Source organism: Saccopteryx bilineata, chromosome 8, assembly GCF_036850765.1.
Source record: "Saccopteryx bilineata isolate mSacBil1 chromosome 8, mSacBil1_pri_phased_curated, whole genome shotgun sequence".
NCBI lineage: Eukaryota > Metazoa > Chordata > Mammalia > Chiroptera > Emballonuridae > Saccopteryx > Saccopteryx bilineata.
Window position 1 is genome coordinate 3,850,539 of NC_089497.1, and position 5,583 is coordinate 3,856,121.

At 46.6% G+C, this 5,583-nt stretch overlaps 1 non-coding gene across 1 annotated transcript; it reads left to right on the plus strand.

The window, feature by feature from the left end:
- Positions 1 to 5,219: 5,219 nt before the first annotated feature.
- Positions 5,220 to 5,295, plus strand: TRNAA-GGC (transfer RNA alanine (anticodon GGC)). Its single transcript has one exon. It is a non-coding gene; the product is annotated as a tRNA-Ala (tRNA).
- Positions 5,296 to 5,583: the final 288 nt, after the last annotated feature.

The following is a 5,583-nucleotide window of genomic DNA, read 5'->3' on the forward strand; positions in this document are numbered from 1 at the left end:
GTTTCACGTTTGTGCCAGCTCCGTATAAGCTCACGGTTCCCAAACCATGTGGCAGAGAAAGGCAGTGTGCAGAAATAAACACCGGCACTCAGACACGTCCTTCTAGGAGTTTAATAGCATTTAATTTGTCAAAATAAATCACATGGCTTGACCAAATTTCAAGAAAATGGGTGCCTGAAAGAAGAGGAGAACAGGACAGTGTCACTAGGACATTTGATGAAAAACATTTTAAAAACCACATTTTTGAAGTCCACATAACTTCTTTCCCAGCTGACATTATGAAGGGGACCCTCATTCATGGCACATTTGGCTGTGGACATATGCATTTGTATTTTATTTTATTTTAAATAATTGATATTTTTTCTAATTTAATTTTGCTCACATCCACAGAGCACTGCCTGACACAGGCAGCCCAGGGGGGAAATCATATGAAGCTTTGACTCTTCTCATTTCCCTAAATTCCCCTCGTTCTTCAAGTTCCCCTCTGGGGTTCCACGTATTTGAAGTGCATCATAGCACAACAGAAGGGGGTGCAGCTTCTGAGATCGGAAGAGCTCGCGTATGAATCCTAGGACGCCTTAAGTTACTAACCGAATCACCTTTTTTTGTTTGTGTGTGTATTTTTCTGAAGTGAGAAGTGGGGAGGCAGTCAGACAGACTCCCACATGCGCCCAACCGGGATCCACCGGCATGCTTATCAGGAGACCACGCTCTGCCCATCTGGGGCGTCGCTCTGTTGCAGCTGGACCCATTCTAGCGCCTGAGGCAGAGGCCCCAGAGCCATCCTCAGCACCCAGGCCAACTTTGCTCCAATGGAGCCTTGGCTGCGGGAAGAGAAGAAACAGAGAGAAAGGAAAGGAGGAAGTGTGGAGAAGCAGATGGGCACTTCTCCTGTGTGCCCTGATGGGGAATAGAACCTGGGACTTCCACACACAGGGCCGACGCTCTACCGCTGAGCCAACCAGCCAGGGCTAACTGAATCATCTTTTAAGTCCATTTTAATTTGGGGGGGACATGTGAGACCTCCTTTACACAATGAGTGTGATTATCACCCTCCTCAGTGGATGGCTCTCAGGTTTGAACGATATAAAACGGAACGTCGGGATGATATTAATTCAATGTGTGCTTCCACAAATATAAGAGCAATGTGATAAGTATTGACGTCTAAAAATCATTAGCTACTATTTTCAATTAGTCTCCTAATCCTTATGTTCTCAGCAGGCCAGATGCTATTGATTGTGAACCCCAGCTCTGTCCTCCTCCATTGTCACATGCCATCAATCTGATACCAAAAGGGACTCAAGAGATTCTAGTCTCACAAATTTTGTCATTCAAAAAATGAAAATTGGGTTTCAAGTAAAAAAAAAAAAATGAAGGTTATAAGGCTTTGGTGACATCTCCCAAATTAGCCAGGTATTAAATGTTTGTGTGTGAATGTGGAGAGGGACGTCACCCACCACTCAACAGTATGAATATTTCTTTAGACACTTATTAATAAACTAGCTTGAGTTGCTCCAAATTCTCTTGGCCTAAAACCTCTTCTTTAAAATTTAGATAAAGTTACTTAAAGATGTGGACAGCGATTCGTTTGTTCTATCCCTTGCAGCACCATCTAGTACAGGGGTCCCCAAACTGCGGCCCCCTGAGGCCATTTATCCGGCCCCCGCCGCACTTCCGGAAGGGGCACCTCTTTCATTGGTGGTCAGTGAGAGGAGCATAGTTCCCATTGAAATACGGGTCAGTTTGTTGATATAAATTTACTTGTTCTTTAATTTAAATATTGTATTTGTTCCCGTTTTGTTTTTTTTACTTTAAAATAAGATATGTGCAGTGTGCATAGGGATTTGCTCATAGTTTTTTTTATAGTCTGGCCTTCCAACGGTCTGAGGGACAGTGAACTGGCCCCCTGTGTAAAAAGTTTGGGGACCCCTGACCTAGTAGGTACACGAATATTCAGCTGCAGGCTGAGTCCACAGTCAAGTCAATAGCAGACTTTTACCAGAACGGCTCTCTCCACATGAGATCCCTACAGTCGGGCTGTTCTGGCTGTAGGGCTACGCAGAAGCCTTTAAAATCCGCATTTAGTGAAGTCTAATAAAATTATTTGGTCTAAGTAAGAAGCATATTCCCCACAGGATGTCATCGGGCTCATTCCAGCAAAGTGGAGGCTCAGCGGGTGGTGCCCTTGGGCAGGAGAGGGTTCTGTCTCCAAGAAGTGGAAAGAATGAGCACCATCTCCGCCCTGCCAGGCTCCAGGAGATGATTGATTTAATTGCAGCTGGGCACTTTCACAATAGTAAAGATATTTTACTCCACTTAATGGAAGATAATAACTGAAAATAACGTCTACCTAATAGACGATGAAAAGAAAATCAGTTCAACTCTTTTTTGTTGTTGTTTAGAGTTACGGGTGGGGGGGGGAGTTTGTCTGATTTAGAAAATCAATGCTATTCTCGTATTTCTATGGGCTACTCGAAGTAGAAGGAACATGTTTCTCTCTTTCTCACATTATAAAGTAGACAGTGTAATTCACCATTTGCAGGGATTTCCCACTGCATTTGGCTCTAACCAAGGGCAGTGAGGAGACAGGGATGTCCTCCTAACCTTTCCCCGCAGACAAGCAGCAGGGTTGGCTTCCTCGGCCAGAGCCAGCATCCCAGCCTGTGTCCTGAGGACCCAGAGCTTCTGACCCGTGCAAGATCACCAGGTAAAGATGCAAAGTTGTCCCAAACTCAAGGGCATTCAGTCCAGAGGCGAATGAGCATAGATGTCTCACCCATGTCCCCCTCACCATGCCCAGCATCTGCCTGGAAGCAAGGACATCTTATTCCTAACTGGAACAGAAAGATCACACAACTCAGCAGCAGGCATAGCTACAAGATGCATTATATGTAAGCACTGAAGACATGGAGTCGTGGTCGTTTTAAACACCTCAAGACCAGACCACAGAGACGAGAAGGACTTGTCCCAAGTGCATTTATTTGCTAGAGCGGCTGTCATAATCAATGAGAATCTTAAGAACCACAGTGGTCCCGCAGTGTGGATGTCCCAGTTCGATTCCTGGTCAGGGTGCACAGGAGAAGCAACCATCTCTTTCTCTACCCTTCCCCTTCCCTTTCTCTCTTCCTCCTTCCCTCTCTCTTCCCCTCCCACAGCCATGACTCAATTGGTTTGAGCACATCAGCCCTGGACACTGAGGGTAGCTCTAGGAACCTCTATCTCAGGTGCTAAAAATAGCTCAGTTGTGGGCATGGTGCCAGATGAGCAGAATATCGGCCCCAGACAAGGGTTGCTGGATGGATCCCAGTCGGGGCGTGTGTGGGAATCTGTCTCTTCACTTCTCCTTTCACTTGGAAAAGAAGGAGAAAGAACCACAGTGAAGGAAGAGCCAGAAGGAAGGCGTTCGAAGGGGCTGCTGGGAAAAGTGACAAAGCAGGAAGCGTCTTTTACAAGAACAGTACGTTGCATCTCTGAGAAGAAACGGATCTCCCACGACTTCAGGCTCTTTGTTTCTTGCGTCTGGATTCAAAGCTTAGAGAGGAAACCAAAGGATGACCTAGCCAATGTCACCTTCACTGCAGGTTTGTCCCAATAACCAGAGCCAATAAAGGGTCCACTCTCGAGATGAACAAGAGCGTGTTGCTAAAGAGATCAGACCAATGTGAAGCAGCCCAAACTCAGGTGAGGCCCACTTCTGTCATTGTTCTGATTTTCAATTTATTCTCGTAAGCTATCAAAATAAAATCATGAAGACTGGCCGTGCTAACACTGTCATTAGTGCTACTTTTCAAGCCATTTTGCTATTTTTTTTTTTTGCCTCACACTCTCCAGGGCCTGCCTTCTGGGTGAAATATTTACATTTATATTAAGGTCTTAGCACGCCCGTGTTAAGTCTGTAAACAAGGCTGTTTCCTGATGATATTGTTTACACACGAAATGGGCAGTTAATTATAATTCTGTGCCGTTAACCTGGATTGGAAAGAAACCTAATGTCGTTACAGTCAGCTCTGTCCTCGGAGCAGGGCAGCTCTCTGGTTTCAGAAGCATTTACACCTGGCCCAAAGGAAGACGAGAGGGTCAGGATGTGAAGGAGACACTGCAGGTGCATTCCAAGAGGTCAAGAATATTTTTAGCATGTCTTCAACTGAATAGATTTCCAATCCAAACTCAGGAAATATCTTTTATGACGATTGGGCTGAATCCTAACATTTCGATTGCTTCCGCAAACAAACTCATGTCCAATTTTAGTGAAGGGATGAGGGTTTTCCAGGGTAATTTTCAATAAGCCAGCTTCCCGGCAGCGACTGGAAAAATACTGAGTGGAATAACCTGCGACTTCCCATTGCACACGAGAGTGTAGACACAAGCAAAATGGCTTGATGGAAACCGAGTATTCAGACTAATGTCTCCTTAGACTTCTCCAAGAAACCGGCAGTGCGTTGGTGACCACAACCACAGCTGTTTAACTAGTCACCCTAGAAGTGCAGTAACCGGAGGCATTACTTAGTATCTGCGTTACACCAAGGCTAGACTCTCTTATTCGGTGTTTCTAGAAGATATAAGTTATGGATTATGAACAATTGTGATATTGGACTATTGCCCCAAGTCACATGTATTGTGTCACTGACCATTTTTTTAACTCATTTCTCTCCATAATATTGGTGTAGCATTTATAGGAATACCTAACAAGGTCTAGAAATCACATTTCAGCCATCATGAAGAATTAATTATTGAACCCGGGGATGTGTTCGAAAATTTTCTCTTCTCTCTGGTACTTGAGACGGTCACTCACTCCTCCCTTCTCTCAGTTTTTTCTCCTGGCTCTCACGTACTCACCGCGACCTCTCTGTTCCACCCTCTGTTCTCTTCTCAGCCCACGCAGATTTTGGGAGAGTTCTCAAGCTCCTCTAGAGAATGATGACTCTGAAGTCAGTCATTCTGGGGGGCCAGCTGCCTTCCAGATGGTCCCACGCAGGTGCCCCCAAACAGCTCTGGTCTCAACCCCTCTGCACTGGATGTTTCCTCCTCTTTCTGATGCACTCCCATCTGTCTCGACAGCACCTTCATCTGAACGAGAACTGAATTCATCTTTTATTTATTGAATGTTATTGGAGTGACGCCAGTCCACATGATCATGCAGGTTTCCGGTGACCAGTTCTACAACACATCTCTGCACATCGCATGGTGACCAACCTTCAAGTCAAATCTTTGTCTGTCTTGCCCTGGCCAGTTAGCTCAGTGGTAGAGCGTCGGCCTGGCATGCGGAAGTCCCGGGTTCGATTCCCGGCCAGGGCACACAGGAGAGGCGCCCATCTGCTTCTCCACCCCTCCCCCTCTCCTTCTTCTCTGTCTCTCTCTTCCTCTCCCGCAGCCAAGGCTCCATTGGAGCAAAAGATGGCCCGGGCACTGGGGATGGCTCCTTGGCCTCTGCCCCAGGTGCTAGAGTGGCTCTGGTCGCAACAGAGCAACGCCCCAGATGGGCAGAGCATCGCCCCCTGGTGGGCAGAGCGTCGCCCCCTGGTGGGCATGCCAGGTGGATCCCGGTCGGGCGCATGCGGGAGTCTGTCTGACTGTCTCCCCGTT